Genomic DNA, 21945 nt, shown 5'->3' on the forward strand with positions numbered 1-21945 from the left:
CAAAGAGTAGAAGACAAAGTAGAATGCTGTAAAAAGGTTGAAAAATGTTGGCGCGATTCACATGCAGAGCAGGTTAGAGATTATGAAAGTCCTAAAATTCGAAAGTCTCAAAAAACTGATAGTAAAGATCACATTACTGCTAACAAACAGAAATTATTACTGTGTGAAATAACGGAACAGCAAAAAGAAATTGAATATATGGACATAGGTGATATGACAGAAGTATGTAGATATTATTCGGCTTTAAACTTTAAGTCGGAGACTTGTAGATCGTCTAATTCATGTTGGCATCAGGCAAAAGTACAGTTTCTTCCCAATGAAGAGACATATCCGCGAGAATTAAAAGATTTGGTTTTTGGTGAAAGTGAAATCCACATACGCGAGCAGCAGAAACGCGAAGTGATTGGCACATGGTACCCGCCCGGGGGTTGGCGAGTGAAGCGAGCAAGGGGCAAAGCCCCCCTAGTTTTAAAAATAAACAAATTAAGGGAAGGGAAAAAACCTTTCTGTAGCATTTGTGGAAGAATAGTTTTAGGGTAACATAACATCTCCTAACATCCTCCTACCATCTCATAACATCTTCAAGAAATAGCATTAAGGGTTAATAAATGTCAGAAATTTGTTCAGGCATATCAGGAAACCAGGTAAAGGTCAAGTGAACCGAAAGACGACTAAGAAATCAGCAGGGGCCTCATGTCTAAATGGTGCGTACGCACAGAAATGCTGCGTACGAACGTTTCCACACTCAAAACGCGATGTATAAAACCTAAACTTGGCGTAAAGCCACGCACATTTCCACAGTAACTCATACCCTGTCATACGCAATTTCTCCGCTCGGTTTTGCAGACTGGCTGCACCCAGCGTCAAAGCAGTGCTACTGTTCCTGTGTGGTCACCCTTTCTTTTTTAGCTTCACATTCCTGACGCGGCTTTATAAATACACTGAAACTAACTGCATATTGTTTATTAGTGTAATGCATCTGATTGTAATTAACTTGCAGCGATTTAATGGGCCAGGGAATAGCCATAGTACTGTATTCCAAATACCATAACTGCTTTAGCGCTGTAACTCTCACTGCATCTTCTTCTTCTTTCAGCTGCTCCCATTAAGGGTTGCCACAGCAGATCATCTTTTTCCATATTACTCTCACTGCACCACTCGGAGTATTTATATCACTGTATCTGAGTGGGGAATCACAGCAGCAGCTGATCGGAAAGAGAATTATCGGTATACAGCATGAAGCAGACGCTGCCTCAGCCAAGTCAAAACGCTTCAGAGACTTCCCTGAACGGACTTCGCGGTTTAGAAAAAGTTTCATCCCAAGAACTATAAACGCACTCAATCAGTCCATCAAGTGCTCCTTGTAGAACTGTTTGTACTTATAAGTACAATCACCTCACTGTAAACTTGCACTACAGTTATAATATTGCACAACCTGCGCCACTTTATGAAGCGCATATTTACATATGATGACGATATAATTTTTAAGATGAAATGCAGCAAAATATGTTGATTATATTATACAGATAAAACTTTAACTTCATTTAAATAATCTTTATTGTTAATAATTAAACATGTGAGGACACGGTGCCGCAGCGCTAGCTAGTTCAGGGATTGTTCCTGCATTGCGTTGTATTCTTGCTGGTGCTGACGCGACACTGGAAGGATAGACGGATATAATAATTAAACATGTACTACGAAGATATTTCAATGTTCCTTAAAAGTTTTGAAGAATCGGCGTTTTAAGCTTACAGATGGCTTCACGTCAATATAGCTGATTGTGTGGCGACTGGATTTTTGGAGAAAGAAAAGTAAGGACAGGCATTGGAGGTTAGTACGTTTGAAAGTGACAGTACTTCTGTAATAAATTATTTCATCGAAGGTCGCACATGGCGCAGCAAGCCTCTTGCGTGAGATATGAACAATCACTGCGTCACCGTGTTCCCATGTTTAATAACATGCTTTCATTCCTATCATCATGAAAAACATATCACGTATACATCTCAGTATTTTAATTATTCAGAGAGCTGTAATATCACGAATGTAATGGATTATGTGTCCTGTCGGAGAAAGAGAAAGCCCGTTTAAGAAGCAGGTAGTGATTCACACATGTAGAGCACATAGAAGATCAAATACAGAACAAAGCATTTAATGTGCCACTTTAGTTACAATGGGATTTGAAAAGCTAGTAAATTAAACGATTTTAAGATGAAGTTTATGATGTTCTACTTTAATGGCAAACTAAACTACGTGATTAAAGTGGAAATTTCGAGATTAAAGTTGACATTTCGTGCTTTTTTCCCACTGTGTGTCTATTTTTTTTCTCTGTACCCTAATAAGCTTTCATATGACACTCAGACGGTGGGCTATGACCCGCCTTTTCACGGCGACTTTGATATGTGATTTCTTTTTTATTTCGGGCATTGTGCGACTTTGTGAAGTTGAGCCTTTGAGTTTCTCCGACACTCTGTCACTCGATCAACTTCCTTTTGTTGATTATACCACTGTTTAAACCAACAAATAGTACGTTTTTCCTTTGCCTCCACTTGATATTCGCTGAAATTCTTATATTTTCCCCCATGCTTTTCCCATTGTCTTTTCTCAGAAGGCTATTTATATCGATTTGCATATTCAAAGAGGCATAATTCTGGGAGGAGTTGGGGCGGGACAGAAGGCGCGTGCACGTGCGTTACTTTTCACGCTGATTGGGATTTATGTAGTGGAAGAACATGAAAGTTTGCGTAAGTACAGATTCCTGCATCTGGATTTTTCTGTGCGTACGCACAATCCCGCTTTTGTGCTTACGCCATGTTATAGTGTGAGTTCTACGCACAGCGTTATACATGAGGCTCCAGGTATCCTGTGAACAACCAGATTGGACAGTAATTTCAAGGGTGGTTGATCAACCCAAAAGATATACGAAGAAGCAGAATATAATATAATAGTCTCTTATTTTACAGAAGTCAATTGGGTGTAAACCAATGAACCAAACAGAGTAAATGTGTGCATTGATTGACACTATTATGCAATTTTATATAACAGATGCACACCTTTAATATTTGACCATTCTGATCATGGTGTGAAAGAATGCTCCCTGTTCAAGAATTAGCTGAAGAATAATAAATGATGCAGATGGACAAACTTTTCTCTTGTCTCATTACTGATTAAAAGGTTTAATCAGACTTGTCCTGTTAGCAGATAAGTTTCTTTCTTTAATTAAGATGTTGCTTTTGACCACACATGAATGCTTATTGGCATGCAACGGCATCAATTGACGAATAGTAAAAGTGAAAGGTATGTTGTCTCAGGAGCTGTGTGTGCTCTCTGTTGTTCAGTGTTATGAGTCAATAACTCGATAGTGCAAGTCGATGTAAGTGTAAAAGAACTGGCAGCCATATTATGAAAATATGAACTGCAAAATATTCATTTGAAGTAAAGTGTTTCACACTTCATCAAAAGGACTGCTGTTAAGAGAGCTTATAACAAAGAGCCTAAGGAGATGCAGATTTCAGTACTCAAAACACTTGAATCAACAAATCTACCCAATGACAACATTAGAACAATCTAAATAAGAACAGGCCATTCATCCCAACAAAGCTCGCCAGTCCTATCCACTTAATTCTTCTAAAAAAACATCAAGTCGAGTTTTGAAAGTTCCTAAAGTCTTACTGTCTACCACATACCACACTACTTGATGGCTTATTCCAAGTGACTATGGTTCTCTGTGTAAATAAAAACTTCCTTAGGTTTGTTCAAAATTTACCCTTAACAAGATTCCAACTGTGTCCACGTGTTGTGGATGAACTCATTTTAAAATAACAGTCTCAATCCACTGTACTGATTCCCTTCATAATTTTAATCACTTCAATCATGGGCAACTACAGCAGAAGAAGTAAGGGTGACAGCAAGAAGGTTGCTTGGTGTGACATCTGGACAGAAGAAGGAGGAAAAGGAAACCTTGTGGTGGAATTGGGAAGTACAGGAGAGTACACAGAGGAAGAGTTTGGTGAAGAAGTGGGATAGTCAGAGAGAAGAAGAAAGTAGACAAGAGTACAAGGAGATAGGGTGAAGAGAGAGGTGGCGAAGGCTAAAGAAAAGGCATATGATGAGTCGTATGAGAATTTGGACGCTAAGGAGGGAGAAAAGGACCTGTACCGATTGGCTAGACACAGGGACCGAGCTGGGAAAGACGTGCAGCAGGTCAGGGTGATAAAGGATAAAGATGGAAACATACTCACAAGCGAGGAGAGTGTTTAGAGCAGATGGAAAGAGTACTTTGAGAGGCAGATGAATGAAGAGAATGAAAGAAAGAGAAGGTTGGATGATGTGGAGGATTAGCAAGGATGAAGAATGGAAAGGCCGTTGGTCCAGATGACATACCTGTGGAAGCATGGAGGTGTTTAGGAGAGATGGCAGTGGAGTTTTTAACCAGATTGTTTAATGGAATCTTGGAAAGTGAGAGGATGCCTGAGGAGTGGAGAAGAAGTGTAATGGTGCCGATTTTTAAGAATAAGGGGGATGTGCAAAGCTGTAGTAACTATAGGGGGATAAAATTGATGAACCACAGCATGAAGTTATGGGAAAGAGTAGTGGAAGCTAGGTTACGAAGTGAGGTGATGAATAGTGAGCAGCAGTATGATTTCATGCCAAGAAAGAGCACCACAGATGCAATGTTTTCTCTGAGGGTGTTGATGGAGAAGTTTAGAGAAGGCCAGAAGGAGTTGCGTTGCGTCTTTGTGGACCTGGAGAAAGCATATGCAGAGTACCTCGAGAGGAGTTATGGTATTGTATGAAGAAGTCGGGAGTGGCAGAGAAGTACGTAAGAGTTGTACAGGATATGTACGAGGGAAGTGTGACTGTGGTGAGGTCTGCGATAGGAGTGACAGATGAATTCAACATGGAAGTGGGATTACATCAGGGAATGTCTCTGAGCCATTTCTTATTTGCAATGGTGATGAACAGGTTGACAGACAAGATTAGACTAGAGTCTCCATGGACTATAATGTTTGCTGATGACATTGTGATCTGTAGCCATAGTAGAGAGCAGGTTGAGGAGACCCTGGAGAGGTGGAGATATGCTCTAGAGAGGAGAGGAATGAAGGTCAGTAGGAACAAGACAGAATACATGTGTGTGAATGAGAGGGAGGTCAGTGGAATGGTGAGGATGCAGGAAGTAGAGTTGGTGAAGGTGGATGAGTTTAAATACTTGGGATCAACAGTACAGAGTAAAGGGAATTGTGGAAGAGAGGTGAAAAGAGAGTGCAGGCAGGGTGGAATGGGTGGAGAAGAGTGATAAGAGACAGACGGGAACCAGAAAGAGTGAAAGGGAAGGTCTACAGGACGGGCGAGACCAGCTATGTTATATGGGTTGGAGACGGTGACACTGACCAAAAAACAGGAGAGAGAGATGGAGGTGGCATTGGGTGTGATGAGGATGGATAGGATTAAAAATGAGTACATTAGAGGGTCAGCTCAGGTTGGACGGTTTAGAGACAAAGTCAGAGATGCGAGATTGCGTTGGTTTGGACATGTGCAGAGGAGAGATGCTGAGTATATTGGGAGAAGGATGCTAAGGATAGAGCTGCCAGGGGAAGAGATAAAGAGGAAGGTCTAAGAGAAGGTTTATGGATGTGGTGAGAGAGGACATGAAGGGTGATGGGTGTCACAGAACAAGATGCAGAAGAAAGGACGATATGGAAGAAGATGATCCGCTGTGGCGACATCTAACGGGAGCAGCCAAAAGGAGAAGAAGAAGAATCATGTCACCTCTTAAATCTTCTTTTGCTTAAACTGAAATGGCTCAGCTCTTTTAATCTTTCTTCATAATTCATCCCTTGAAGCCCTGGAGTAAGCCTAGTTGCCCTTCTCTGGACATTTTCTAGTGCTGCTATGTCTTTTTTGTAGCCTGGAGATCAAAACTGTACACAGTACTCCAGATGAGGCCACACCAGTGCATTATAAAGCTTGAGCATAACCTGCTTGAACTTTGAGACTTCCCATTGTGTATTCAAACCTAGCATTTTTACTTCCTATGTGTGATAATTTACATTTAATGACATTAAATTTCATCTGCCACAAATCTGCCCAAGTCTATATGCTTTTCAAGTTATTCTTGTAATGATATAATGGATTCCAAATTACCTGCCAATCCACCTATCTTGGTATCAACTGCAAACTTAACCAACTTGTTACTTATATTATTATCTAAATTATTTATATACAGGGGTGCTCAAAAGTAGGTTTATAGCTGTGAGTTTGCTGGAATAATCATAACTTGCATGTCTTTTTCCATATGAACAACTGTAAACCTACTTTTGCCCATCCTGCAGAGGGTAATGTGAACTCAGAGGAGGGTCATGTAGCCAGGACAGTTGGGCAAAAGTAGGTTTGCAACTACCTTGCATCCTACATGATCCTCTACTCCTGAGGGGAATTAGAAATTTTTCCAGCCCCTTTTGCAAACTACATGACCCTCTGCTCACCCCGGCTACATGACCCTCTGCCTCCCAGCCAGCATGATCCTTTGACCACCAATGCTACATGACCTCTACTACTCCATCAGGGCTCCATCCCACACCTACCTACAAGACCCTCTGTCTTTTTCACTATTAAGCCCCCCCTCCACCATCTTTAAATCAGAGTTCAGCATCCTCACAGCCCCAGGCCGATGGCGAACAGACATCTGGTCATGTACCCATCCTATGACCCTGACCTGTGTCTTATTTTTTTTGGATGACCCTCTGTCTTTTTAACTATTAAGATCTGCCTCCCTTATACCACCCACCCACCCATCAGCATTCGGTGTCCTCACAGCCCCGGGCCAATGGTGAACGGACATGTGGTCATGTACCAGCCAGATGCTTGCACAAAGTTTCCAGGCATCTTTTGTGCATGTGAGTGAAGATAGAGATGGAGAGGGGAGGGCTTTTGGGGTTAGGAAGCTGCCCCTGGATCAGGTCATGCCCGTGGGTGGCTCGGGTGCTTGATGTCGGGTGAGTGAAAAAATGATGAGTAACGATATTTCATTGGTGGCATCCCAGGCCTGGGACTCCAACTTATTCTATGCCTCTCATGTATCTTTACAGTGCCAGACTACAGTCAAGCTCAACGGGGTCTTCTTTCCCCACTGATTCTAGTAGGGACATCGGGAATCTTGTTAATCCATTCATGCATATCACTAATTAGATGATGAGGCATTTGGCTAATTAAGAGAGACATAGTTATTCCATCCATCCATCCATCCATTTTCCAACCCGCTGAATCCGAACACAGGGTCACGGGGGTATGCTGGAGATAATTCCAGCCAACACAGGGCACAAGGCAGGAACCAATCCCGGGCAGGGTGCCAACCCACCGCAGGACACACACAAACACACCCACACACCAAGGACACACTAGGGCCAATTTAGAATCGCCAATCCACCTAACCTGCATGTCTTTGGACTGTGGGAGGAAACTGGAGCGCCCGGAGGAAACCCACGCAGACACGGGGAGAACATGCAAACTCCACGGAGGGAGGACCTGGGAAGCGAACCCGGGTCCCCAGGTCTCCCAACTGCGAGGCAGCAGCGCTACCCACTGCGCCACCGTGCCGCCCCGACATAGTTATTCCTACCGTTTATCTGTGCTTCATTGAATTTCTTCAGTTTGACATTCAGAGCACTGGGCAGAAACCACATTGCGTCAACACCACTCTCAGAGCCCTTGCGATGCTTTGTTTTAATTAAACAGTCGGATTCCTCTGGGCCACGCCAGTTCTAAGCCAGCTGTTAGGTGCCGTCTGAGACCATGTGGTAGCTCCTGCCCACAACCCTCCTCCCCACAAATGGGGAAGATGGGTATGGCGTCAAAGGCAGACAACACGCACCACAGCTAGGGCGATCCACAGGAAAGGCCTGGCACACATCCAGAGTTGTCACAGTGGGACGCTCCCTGTGGCCCTCCTACTCATCGTGGCTTAGCCCTCACGACCATCAGTTCCAGTGATGGCCAGCTATGGGCCTGATGCTCCAGCGCCATCCATTTTCAGGGCTGGTTGATTCGGCAGGTGAGTTGTTGCACACTCCTTAAGTGGGTTCCAACTTCCATGGCCACAGTCTTACTATCCATATCAGCCAACACCTTTTCTGGGATCTGATGAGCATTGGCATCGGGTGCCTTAACCTGATGTTCAATTCATCGCATAGTGTCAATTCTGCTTACCAAAAATGGCCCACTAGGCACTCAACATTCCACACCATGGCTCAATGCCAGTGAGCCGGGCTTCTTACCCTTTTAAAGTTTGAGAACAGGTTGAGATTGTTTCAGCCCCAAGGCCTCTTATCATTCACTTTACCAGATAAAATTGTGTCAATGAGTGCCAGCTATCCTGAGGGAAACTTCAGAAGGAACCAGCTACTATTAGTCTTTCGCACCTATACCCAGGTCGGATAACTGATTTGCACATCAGGACTGGTGTGAACTTCCATTAGAGTTTTCTGTGGCTTTGCCCTGCTCAGGCATAGTTCCCCATCTTTCAGGTCCTATCGCATACACTCTGGCTCCACCTCCCCGATGGGGCGGCTGAGTAGGGGCAGGTGGGGAATCGGTGCTGGGCTCTTCCCTCTTCACACGCCGTTACTGAGGGAATCCTGGTTAGTTTTCTTTTTTCCGCTTAGCAATATGCTTAAATTCAGAGGGGTGGTCACGTCTGAGCTGAGGTCTGAGTTGAATGGGGAAGGAGCTGGACCCCCTTTAGACACAGTCCTAGGTGAATGTCCACACTACCGATGGCGGAGTGCTGGTACACAGGCAGGCCATTTCGGGACAACACAGGGAAACATCGCCACCTTCCTGGGTCTGCTCTTAGGGGTATGAAGGGGCCTGGGTCCTTGTGAACTCCCCAGCCACGCCAAAGCAAGCAGTGGTGATTGATCAGAAAGGCGACCCTCAGACAGACATGGCCCCAGGAGGTACCTGGGGCTGCAAGGTGAGTTCAAAGTGTCAATGATCATTGTGTCCTGCAAGTCACATTAGTTCTCGCAGCTAGCTATGTCCTTCATTGACACACAAGCTGAGTGATCGACTGCCAAGAGTAGTCTTGCTCATGTCTCTTGCTATGAAGTCACTGGTTCGCGGGGTGGACCCGGTCAATGTTAAAGGCCCAATGAGGAGAAAAAAGCGATGTGGTGCTCAGCACAGGTGACATGGGTGCCCAGAGTTGGCCTCCCCCAGTCCGGGCAGGGAGAGGAGGTGCACTGGGTCATTGATCCGCATCACTGAAGCAGACAGCTAGGTAGGTGTCTGAGTAACCCCACTGGCCGACAGGGGAAGGCAGCTAGTGACCGTCCTGGCTCAGGTGGGACGAGAGGTCCAGGTGGGTGCCCAGGAGGGTAGCGCCTACCACCCAGGCTTCTCCAGGCCATGTGTCTGGCTGCATCCTGGGGAGGACGTTCCCTACGTAGGCAGGGGGAGTCAGGCACAGAAACTTGACAAGGAGAGCACTCTTTGTAGATCCCCTCCACTGACCTTCACCCTTTGTAGAGGGGGAGGCAGGCCCAAGGAAGTTCCGGGGAGGGAGAGACAGAGCTGTGTGGTCTCAGTCTCCACAGGACCCCCGGTGGGAGGCAATCGATAATGATCCTTCCACAGGTTCACCTACGGAAATCTTGTTATGACTTTTACTTCCTCTAGATAGTTAAGTTTGATCGTCTTCTCGGTGCTCCACCAGAGGCCACAAGCGACCATGGCATGGACGATCCAAGGACCTCACCAAACCATCCATCGGTAGTAGAGACGGGCAGTGTGTACAAAGGGCAGGGACTTAATCAGTGCGAGCTTATGACCTGCACTTACTGGGAATTCCTCGTTCATGGGGAATAATTTCAAGCCAACAATTTCAGGCGCAGACCTCTCGATGGTCACATTACTATTAAGTAGAAGGGTATCTTGTTACCAGAATTAACCATACAAATCACTCCACCATCTAAAAACGGCCATGCAACCCCACTCACAGAATCGAGAAAGAGCTATTAATCCTCTCTGTGTCCTAGCTGGGTGAGGTTTCCCGTGTTGAGTCCACTCCTGGTGGCCCCCCTTGCATCAATTCCTTTAAGTTACAACTTTGCAACCATACTCCCCCCAGAACCCAAAGACTTTGGTTTCCCAGTTGGATGCCCGGTGGGTACTGGGAATAACGCAGCCGGATCGCCAGTTGGCATCTTTTATGGTTGGAACTACAACTTTCATTCTTGATTAATGAAAACATTCTTGGCAAATGTTTTTGCTCTCACTTGTCTTGCACCAGTCCAAGAATTTCCCCTCTAGTGGCGCAATACATATGCCCTGGCAGTCCCTCTTAATCATAACCCTGGTTCAGGAAACCTGCAAAATAGAACTGGAGGCCTATTCCATTATTCCTAGCTGTGGTATTCAGGTGGTTTGGACTTACATTAAATAGGTATTAGCAAAATAAGTCTACATGCCAATAGTGTAGTAAAGGCAATCACAGTTTGTTTGTCTTTCTCCACTTTAAGCCCATCTGGAAGTCCACCAAATACAGCTGTAAGTGGATTAGGAGGGATTGGGACACCAAGGCTGTCTGATAGGCTTTTAAAATTTTTGGTCCAGAATGATATTAATTTGGTGCAGGCCCAAAACATGTGACCCAGTGAGGCTGGAACTTGATTGCAGTGTTCACAGGTTGGATCTTGCCCTGGAAACATTTTGGACAATTTTAAGCGAGACACATGCTCGATATACAATTTTGAGTTGAATAATTGTATACTTTGTGCATAAGGTGCTGGAGTGAATTCTCTGCATTGCTACCTTCCACTCCTTTTCTGATATGTTGAGTGAGAGATTCTTTTGTCACTTACCTTTTGGATCTTTGAAAGGGAGGGACTATAAAATTATTTTATATATTGCAGAAATGCTGTCTAAGTCCTTGAAACTGAGCAATATTTTTCCAGCATAGAGGGAGGTGGAAGATGAGGAAACTCGGGCAGGTTCTGTTTAACAAAGTTTCTAATTTGAAGACAGTGAAAGAAATGTGTTGTTGGAAAGTTAAATTTAGAATGTAATTGTTTGTAGGATGCAAAGACGTTGTCTATGTACAGATCTCTAAGTGATTTAATCCCAAATATTTTCCAGATATTAAAAACTGCATATGTTTGCAAGGGTTGAAAAAGGTGGTTCTCGTGCAGAGGTGCTACAGATAAAAGATTCTCCATCTTAAAATGCTATCTATATTGGTTCCATATTCTGAGTGAGTGAAGCACAATTGGGTTATTAGTATATTGCCGATACCTTGCATTTATTGGGGTGCAAAGCAAGGAATATAAAGAAGTACAGCAGGATTTTATTTCTACCTGTGTATGTTCATCTATTTGTGTCCAGGTTTTTATAGTTTGTATGTATGCTGCCTAGTAATAAAACTGAAAGTTAGGTAGAGCCATGCCACCTTCTGCCTTAGGTCTTTGTAGGGTCGCTCTTTGGATACGTGGATGTTTTGAGTTCCAAATAAATGTGGTTATGGTTGAATCTAATTTCTTAAAAAACAATTTATTGACGTATATTGGGATGTTTTGAAATAAAAAGAGAAGCATAGTAAGGATATTCATCTTAATAATGTTAATTCTTCCAGCTAAAGTGAGATGAAGGGTTGACCATCTATGCAAGTCTTGCTTAATTCTTTCCATACAGACGGCAAAATTTTGTTGATAAAGAGCTATATGTTTACTTGTGATGTTTACCCCTAGATATTTCAACTGATCTGCAATGATTAAAGGGACGGTGTCCAATCTAATATTGTATGCTTGAGAATTCACTGGAAAGAGCACACTTTTATTCAAATTAACTCTGAGACCAGAGATCTTTTGAAATTCTGTAAGTGCTGTAAAGACTGTAGGTACAGTACTTTGTGGGTCTTATATATACAGTACCATATCATCTGCATACAGAGAAATTATCTGTTCAAGCCATTCTCTGATAATCCCCTTTATCTCATAATCATTTCGACATTGAACTGCCAGTGGCTCAATGGTGATTGCAAAAAGTAGTTGTGACAAGGGGCATCCTTGTCTGGTACCACGTTCTAGTTTAAAGTATTCTGAACAAATGTTGTTAATACAAACTGAAGCTTCTGGATTGGCATACAGTAGTTTGATCCATGCATAAATGTTTGGGCCAAACCCAAATTTCTCCAATGTAGTGAAAAGGTAGTTCCATTCAATCATATCAAATGCTTTTTCTGCATCCAAGGATAATAAAATCTCTGGGATGTTTGACTTTGCGGGTGAATATATTACATTAAACAGGTGTCGAAGATTGGACACTAACTGTCGGCCTTTAATAAATCCAGTTTGATCTTGTGATATTACTGAAGGCAGCACGTTCTCCATCCTTCTAGCTAGGACTTTGGAGAGTATCTTAACATCATTATTCAGAAGTGAAATTGGTCTGTATGATGCACGTTGTAATAAGTCCTTATTTTGTTTAGGAAAGACGGTGATTAATGCTTGGCAAAAAGTTTGAGGTAGAATTTGATTGTCTCTAGCTTCTGTAAATGTTGCTAGTAGGAGGGGAGCTAGCTGAGTGGAGAACTTCTTATAAAATTCAACAGGGTAGCCATCGGGGCCTGCTGCTTTCCCACTCTGAAGTGACTTTATAGATCTAGTAATTCCAATTCCTCTGCACTAAGAGTATCTATTTGTGGTATCTGTAATGTATCCAGAAATGCATTAGATTGTGTGTTGTCTTCTTTAAGCTCAGTAGAATATAAGGATTTATAGTAGTCTCTAAATGTGTGCATTATAGTTTTATGGTCAATGATTTTGTTTCCATTTGTGTTGGTGATTGCTGGGATTGCATTGCGAACTTCATGCTTGTGGATTTTTGAGCTAAAAGCTTATTAGCTTTCTCTCCATGTTCATAGTAATGATGTCTTGATTTAAAAATTAGTTGTTCAGTTTCTCTAGTTGTCAAGAAGTTAAGTTCTGAATGCAGAGCCTGCCTTTTCCTATGAAGAGCCTCACTTGGACACCTGGCATGTTCTTGATCTATTCTAGTAATTTCGCTTGTTAGCTTTGATATCTGCTTGGTTTCCAATTTATTTCTGCGAGAAAGATATGAGATAATCTGTCCTCTTAAAATGGCCTTCAGGCTTTCCCAGAGTGTCCCTGCAGAGACCTCTGAGGACATATTTATCTCTAGAAAAAAACTGATTTGTTTTGATATAAATTCTGTAAAGTTCTCATCTGCTAATAAAAGTGGGTTAAGACACCATCTGCGAGATGAGCATGTGGGGCATAATGATTTTAGCTCCAAGATCAGAGGGGCATGGTAGGAAATAACAATAGTGTTGTACTTGCAGGATTTAATCGTAGGCAAGAAATTATTATCTATAAAGGAATAATCATTTCTTGAGTAGCAATGATGCACTGGTGAGTAGAACGAATATGTTCACGAGTTTGGGTTTAGAAATCTCCAGGGGCCTGATAAGTTGTGGTCAGTTACAAACTGTGTAATTGTCTTTGCAGTGTTAGATGTCATCGCCCCTGTGGCAGGAGACCTATGTAGGTCAGGATTTAAAACACAATTAAAATCAAAAAATAAAATTTTATGAATGTTCACATTGGGAATGGATGCAAATACATTTTGGATGAATTCCCTATCGTCCACATTGGGTGCATAAACATTTATCAAAAATCACTTTACAATTAAATAAATAACCCATAACAATGATGTATCTCCCTTCAGGATCAGATACCACATCTGATACTACAAATGAGACTGTTCTATGTATGAGAATTCTCACATCTCTATTTTTTTTTGTAAAGCTGGAATGGAACATTTGGCCAGTCCAGTCTTTTTGCAGCCAGAACTGATCCTTGCTTAATACTGTAAGTGGGTCTCCTGTAAAAATACTATTTTAGCGTTTAGACCCGTTAGGTGAGAGAATACTTTCTTTCTCTTTAATTTGTGATTCAGGCCTTTAACATTCCAGCTCACAAAATTAACTGTCCCGTCTTGGAGACATTGATTCTGAAGTTTTGATATCATTTTGTGTCTTAACTGAAAATGAGACAGCTTTGACCTTAATTTTCCCAGGGGTTATTGCCATACAGTCTATTGTTACATCGGTAATTATAATTATAAGGATTAAAAGAATAGATTAGAAATAGCTTGCTCTCTTTCTCTCCCTATTTTCAAATATAATCTCTTATTTCTGTCTGAGAAGTGACATTACATTTACAGTAATTTAGATTGTAACTTCTCGAAGTGCACAATAAAAGTCCTAGGTTTGGAGTTGTTCGATCCCCGTATGCGATAAGATGCAGCTATCTCAGTGTCTGATTTAAAGTCCTCTCCAATTATTTTGGAGAGTAGTTCGGCTACGAGTTTCACTGGGTTTGGACTTTCGCAATTCTCAGGTAGACCTTCAATTCTAATATTATTCCTTCTGCATCTATCTTCCAGAGCCGAGTTTTTTGCATTTGGAATTCGCAGCTGTTGCTTTTCGATCAGCGATGGATGCTAAATTTTCAGCTGTTTCAATTTGAGTCGTGAATGTCTGCTTATCGTCTTCCAGCTGATCGGTGAGCGCTCTCAGTTTAGACGCATTTTCCTGAATGTGCTCCTCAATTTTTTCCAGCATACATTTAAAGGCCCGCCTCAAAGTGATTATATACGCGTTTCTCCGAGTCTTTATTATCCTGCCGCAGCTGTTGCAGCTCCCGCCGCAGCTTCTCGCTTGTCTTCTTGCTTGTCTTGAGCATAATATTACTTTCTTTCTTAATATCTTTCTTTATCTCTTGCTTGAGCTCAGCGATCATCACCTTCAGTTTGGACAGATCATTTCTGCTTTCATGCACTGTAGGTGACGCGGCGGGCTCTATTACAGCCGATGTTCCCGGCTCGCGAGGAGTAGGTGAAAGTGCGGACTGCAAGGCCTTTTCCAGTTTCAAGTGACCTTCTCAAATTGGCGAGCTATCGTGACCTGCATCACTTGCACATTCGCTCCCATTTTTTCTCTCAACTGGAGATAATGCAGCGGACTGTGGTCCCAAGGAGTCTGGGCTTTCGCTTGTCTGTTCCAGGTCAGTCTCTGATAGGCCGTACCTTGAAGTTTTACTGTCAATTCAGTGTGCACTTAGACATGCATGACTTAATCTCTGAGACAAGAGTGTGTTACTTGCAGGATTAACCAAGCAAGGTGTTCAGAACGTGTCTCCGACAGATGCCAGTGGGGCTGTCATGGGTCGGCCTGGAGACACCCCCCAAGGTCGCCATCATCGGATCTCCCAGGAGGGAGGGCTGGCGCGTGTGGGAAAGGGTATGTAACAACCCTCTCCACGCAGGGCTGAGGCAACCATGGCGTAGAACCACTAGATGTGGGAGGAAAGCACCCACCTATCGTTCTCGCCCTCACAGAGGATGGAGACCAGCGTGACTTCGTCTTAAGGGTGGGAGGAACCACGGGGCATGAAGCACTGGCCTGAGTTGGCCCATCAGAGGCCCTTCCTCGTTGGATGCTGAGTACATCTCGATCATCTTGATTCGCCCTCTAGCACAACAAGCCAAGGACAATGGCAGCTAGACCTCCCTGTCAGGCCAGGCTGAGGAAAGTGGCAGCTAGGCCCTCGTCAGGCCAGGCTGAAGAAAGTGGCAACTAGGCCCCCCTGTCATGCCAGGCTCATGAAAGTGGCAGCTAGACCCCCTGTTGGGCCGTGCTAATGATGGTTCAGTACCATCATGGAAGGCATCACCTAGGCGCCCCGCGGGGAGGGGGTGGGATCCATACTCTCTTTCACCTCTGAGTGCAATAGAAATCATGTCTCCAGGGTGCTCAGGCCCATGTGGTTCAAAGAGCTGGCCAACCCCTCCCCAAGCACCCGTGGTGTAGGACTACTGTGTGGGAGAACACCCACCAATTGTGGAACCAATTGGTCTCACGCTCACAGAGGTATGGATGCCCCCCGGTGCCAAGCCCCCAAATCAGGAAAGGTAGAGGACGGTGGTTCAGAGGTCCACATATGACGTCCAAATGGTGGGTAACAACCGAAGGGCCTGAAGCACCGGCCTGAGCTGGCCAGCCCGAGGTCCTCACTCATCGGACTCTGTGCACCCAACGATCTTGTCGGTGGGTTGATCACAGTCTCCCTGACCAACAGCTATAGGGAACGGTGGCTGTCACCATCTCCTGTGAAAACAGGAGATGTGCCCGGAGGTGACCTGGGATTTTCTGTGTATGGGATTTCCCAGTCATTTGGGACTTAGTCATTTTTTGAAGTCTTAAAAAGCTTGTTGCTGAAAATCTCTGACAGGGTATTAGCTTGGACCAGAGCCCCAGGGAGAGTACTAGGCCGACCCACAAACCATGCCCAGGGAGGCGGAGCAAGGTCCCTCCGCAGGCGGCCTGTGGTATTCCCACTCTGGAATGCAGGCTTTTGTGAAGGGTTGGGGATCATCTGGCCAGTACATCTCGATGACCACCGGACGATGGTGGGACCTCCCCACCAACAATGGAGTACTGCCTGGTCTCGATCCCTTAGAGGAACTGGCAGAAGAGCCTTTAGACAGAGGGTCATGTAGCTATCTTACATGATCAGAAAACATGGTTTTACCTGACCTCCCTGGTCCACATTGAATTTACATGATCAGAAAAGTCGGTTTCACATGACCCCCTGTCAGCTTTGAATTTACATGACTAGAAAGCTTGGTTTTACATGACTGGCTGGGAACAGACTTCCATGAAGGTTACCAGGATGCCCATCAGAATTAGTATAGCAGGGAGAGGCAAACTTCTGTCGCCAGGGACCTCGATGACTCCCTTAGAGGATCCAGTGGAATGAGCCCCCACCCCCCCACCGCCAAGGGAGAGAATGGGAACATGCATGGTTTACAGCAAGTTGCCGCACCCACCACACGTCAAACCACCCGAATTGAGATCCAAGTGCAGCTGTTCAACGGGTGACACCTCAGCACCACACTGAACAGTGTGAGGTGTTTTACAGTGGCAGGAGTGCCTATCCTGCCACCAACCTCCAGGTTTTCCCTGCAAGTTGGAGGACCTGCTTGCATGGCTGGATGCAGATTAATGTCATACCCAGGACAGAGCAATTGCAGGAAACGGTGAAGGTTCAAGAACCCTGTATGGGGAATGAACTTTAAACAATTAGAATAAAGGAGATAAAGTGTACAGCATGTGATTTTGTAGTTTAACCAATACTGTGTGAGCAAGGTGCCTGGACTGCGCTATGTAAAATTTGTGGTTTAACCAATCAGTGAAGACTTACTCCGTGTGATCAAAGTGGCTTGAATGCAAGTCAGTTATAAGAGCCCACTGTATAAATAAGGGCTGCACCTTTTCTGCAGTGAGTATGCCTTCTGCTAATCTGGTAGCTGCAGGGATCTCCCTTTTTGCAAACAGAAATAAAAAGACATAACAAACTTTCTCATGCCTGGTTCGTTGAGGTGAATATTTCTTCTTCTTCTTCTTCTTTTTGTTATTATTTAGTATCCTTACATTAGGTGATGATGGCTGGTAATTTAACCAAAGATCAACAAAAGTGGTTATTTAAACAATACTGGAAGGGCTGAACAATTTGCTACACCTCCACCAAGTAATAATAATAATAATAATAATACATTTTATTTATATAGCGCCTTTCCCATGCTCAAGGCACTTACAGAATATAATAAAGAACGGCAGAATATACAGTATATAGCATTGTACAAACCAGATAAATAAATAAAGAAGATTAAGACAGTAAATTCTGAAAAAAAACAGACAACATAATTGATGGTCTAGCACACACATACAGGTTACATTGGCATCTTGGCAGAGAAGTAAACTGAGAGAAAGGTAATAAAGTCAAGTAGAGCTAAAAGCCTTCCTGAACAGATGAGTTTTGAGTTGTTTTTTAAAGGAATTCATGGAGTCAGTAGACAATTTACAGAATACGTTGTAAATTCGACAACACTGGGTCCATCTCTAATGCTCCAAAAAGTGGTCGGCCAGTGAATGTTAACAACTAGGAAAATGATTTGTTAGTGATTCTGGCATTTACAGGATGCCGGAGAAAATTAAAAAAGAGTGTAATGTTTTTTCACGACAACCACATACTGTGGACGACATGATTGGCTACATAAGAGAAGCATGTCAAGAAACTGACGACAATAAAGAACTCTGTGCCAAAGTGTGCTTGAGTGTAGCAAGTAGACTACAAAAATGTGTAAATAATAAAGCTGACAATTTGAGCACTTACTAGATTGTACCTAAGGGCACTGTGCAATTGTAACATTCTTTTGAGTTAACAATTAAAGCTATTGGAGTAATCATTACCTGCATTTCTTTTTTCATTTGTACAACTGTAAACCTACTTTTGCCCATCCCTGTATATTAAAAATAGCAGCGGCCCTAACACTGACCCCAGTGTAACACCACTCTTAACATCGGCCAGTTCTGATGAGGTTCTTCACACCATCGCCCTCTGCTTTCTGTGTCTGAGCCAATTCTGCACCCATCTAAAAACATCACCCTGAACTCCCACTTCTTTTAGTTTGATGCCCGACCTCTCATGTGGCACCTTATCAAATGCTTTCCGAAAGTCAAGATAAATAATCTCATATGCTCCACTTTGATCATATCCTTTTGTTCCTTCCTCATAGAATTCCAGCATGTTAGTAAAACATGACCTCTCTCTTATGAAGCCATGCTGACTGTTCAGAAAAAACTCCTGTCTTTTCCATGTATTGCTCAATCTTAATCCTTAATAATTCCTTCCATTAATTTTCCTGTGATGCATGTTACGTTTACTGGGCTATAGTTGCTTGGATCTGCCCTGTCACCCTTTTCATATAAAGGGATGATATCTGCCATTTTCCAGTCCTTTGGAATCTCTCGAGTGCTCAGTGACTTCCTAGAAAATACGTGTCAAAGGTTTATATAGTGCTCAAAAAAATTAAAGTAACACTTTGAAAATGCTTCAGATCTCAATGGAAAAAAAAATCCTGCTGGATATCTCTACTGATATGGACTGGGTAATGTGTTAGGAATGAAAGGATGCCGCATCATTAGATGGAAATGAAAATTATCAACCTCCAGAGGGCTGAATTCAAAGACACCCCACAAATCAAAGTGATTCAATGATGCAGCAGGCTAGTCTATTTTGCTGAAATTTCATTGCAGAAACTCCAAATCGTAATCAGTAGTTTTGTGGCCCCCACGTGCTTCTATGCCTACCTGATAACGTCGGGGGAGGGGCATGCTCCTAATGAGATGATGGATGGTGTCCTGGGGAATCTCCTCCCAGATCTGGACCAGGGCATCACTGAGCTCCTGGACAGTCTGAGGTGCAACCTGGTGGTGTCGGATGGACTGAAACATAATGTCCTAGAGGTGTTCTATTGGATTTAGGTCAGGCGAGTGTGGGGGCCAGTGGTATCAACTCCTTCATCCTCCAGGAACTGCCTGCATACTCTTGCCACGTGAGGCCGGGCATTGTCGTGAACCAGGAGGAACCCAGGACCCACTGCACCAGCATAGGGTCTGACAATGGGTCCAAGGATTTCACCCCAATACCTAATGGCAGTCAAGGTGCCGTTGTCTAGTCTGTAGAGGTCGGAGCATCCCTCCATGGATATGCCTCCCCTGACCATCACTGACCCACCACCAAACCAGCCACGCTGAACGATGTTACAGGCAGCATAACGTTCTCCATGCCTTCTGTCAGTTCTCCACATCTGTCACATGTGGTCAGAGAGAACCTTCTCTCATCTGTGAAAAGCACAGGGCGCCAGTGGTTGACCTGCCAATTCTGGTATTCTATGGCAAATGCCAATTGAGCTCCATGGTGCCGGGCCGTGAGCACAGGGCCCACTAGAGTATGTTGGGCCCTCAGGCCACCCTCATGAAGTCTGTTGCTGATTGTTTGGTCAGAGACATTCACACCAGTGGCCTGCTGGAGGTCATTTTGTAGGCTCTGGCAGTGATCATCCTGTTCCTCCTTGCCCAAAGGAGCAGATACTGACCCTGCTGATGGGTTCTGTTCAGCTCTCCTAGAGTAACTGCCTGTCTCCTGGAATCTCCTCCATGCCCTTGAGATTGTGCTAGGAGACACAGCAAACCTTCTGGCAATGGCACATATTGATGCGCCATCCTGGAGAAGTTGGACTACCTGTGCAACCTCTGTGGGGTCCAGGTATCACCTCATGCTACCAGTAGTGACACTGGCCTTAGTCAAATGAAAAACAATTGAAAAAACAGATGAGGAGGGGAAAAATGTCAGTGGCCTCCACCTGTTAAAACATTCCTGTTTTGGGGGTCGTCTCATTGTTGCCCCTCTAGTGCACCTGTTGTTAATTTCATTAACACCAAAGCAGCTGAAACTGATTAACAACCCCTCTACTACTTAAATAACCAGAGCAATAGCCCAGAGGTTTCATTGACTTGATGCTATAAACTGATTAAAAAGTGTTCAATTAATATAGGTACTCACTAGTCTCCTTAAGAACTTGAGGGTAATATTATCTGGTCCTGGTGATGTGTTTGATTTCAGCCTATTTAATCTGAGCAGCACTTCTCCCTTTACAATTTCCAAATCCTTCAGTATGTCCTTAGTTGTCCCGTTTACCGCTGGGAGGTTATCCATTTTCTTACTTGTGAAGACCTCAGAAAAATACAAGTTTAGAGAGTCCACTATTTCACTGTCTGTATCTTTTAATTCCCCTTTACTATTTCTGATGCACTTGACCTCCTCCTTGACTGTTCTTTTACTACTGAAATACTGAAAGAATCTCTTTGGGTCGTCTTTCGCCTTATCTGCTATATTCCTCTCCAACTGTCTTTTAGCCTCCCTAATATCCTTCTTAATGGTTACCCTCATATTCTCATACACGCTACAATTCACTTTGGAGTTATTAGTCTTACTGTATATGCCTCATACAGCCATTTTTTCCTTTGCAGCTTCTTTTTTAACTCTTCATTCACCCACTATGGAGTTTTTTTTAAATTTCGTATTAATTCCAAATTTAGGTATGTACCTGTCCTGCATTATATGTAAAACATTTTTAAACCTGTTCCACTGGTTCTCGACTGTCTACACACTTAAAAGCTTATCCTGGTCTATCCTCCTTAAACTTTGCTGAATCTGCTCAAAATTTGCCCTACCAAAGTTCAACTTAACAATTTTAGTCCTTGCATCTGCACTCTTACGAAACACTGATAATTGCTTTATATTATGTTCCCTTGACCCTCTTTTAGGCCACACCACTTCGGAGTAGCAGCGAGCGGAAGCACAGAGCAGCAGCGTCTCCCACAGGCATGTAGCCCTTCGCAAACACCCGAGTAAGTTCAACTGAAGTATAGCCGGCAGCTGACCAGGAGAAATAACCGGCAGTGAGAAATCAAAGTCGATTGCTCAGCGGGTGGTGGAAACTTAAAGCTGACGGTCTCTTAGTGATTCAGCTGAACGTGGAAAGCGCCAAAGCACCGAAGTTACTACACAAACGGAGAAGATGATATTAACACTAAACGCAAGTTCTATCTGCTCTCTGCCTGTTGAGGGGACGTTTATATGTTATGTATCTTGCTGTATGTACAGTTCAGGTTTTCCGCCCGACAGTGTAGACAGCTTCACCTGCCAAAAGTGTTTAGTTAATTTAGAGTTGGTTGGGAAAATACGCAAATTGGAGGACTGCGTTAGGAACCTGACAGCAATTAGGCAAACCGAAAATTGGATCGACTCGGTTTGTTCAGACAATTCGGCTACTTCTGATTCGACTTCAGTCTCTTCAGGTCCCACTGTAGTCAGTGCGTGGCCGAAGTCAGCAGCACCAATTCAGCCACAGGGCAAGTGGGTAACAGTAAGACGGGGGTCTAAGAAGCCAAAATTTAGTCCCTCGGCACCCAGGTCACCAATTCGGACCCAGAACAGATTCTCAGCACTCCATAGCGCCTGTGGA

The 21945-nt window shown here is 43.8% G+C and overlaps 1 pseudogene; it reads right to left on the reverse strand.

Moving 5' to 3' along the window:
- Positions 1–8922: 8922 nt before the first annotated feature.
- On the reverse strand, positions 8923–9076 carry LOC114656809 (uncharacterized; annotated as a pseudogene).
- Positions 9077–21945: the final 12869 nt, after the last annotated feature.

Source organism: Erpetoichthys calabaricus, chromosome 8 (assembly GCF_900747795.2).
Source record: "Erpetoichthys calabaricus chromosome 8, fErpCal1.3, whole genome shotgun sequence".
Classification (NCBI taxonomy): domain Eukaryota; kingdom Metazoa; phylum Chordata; class Cladistia; order Polypteriformes; family Polypteridae; genus Erpetoichthys; species Erpetoichthys calabaricus.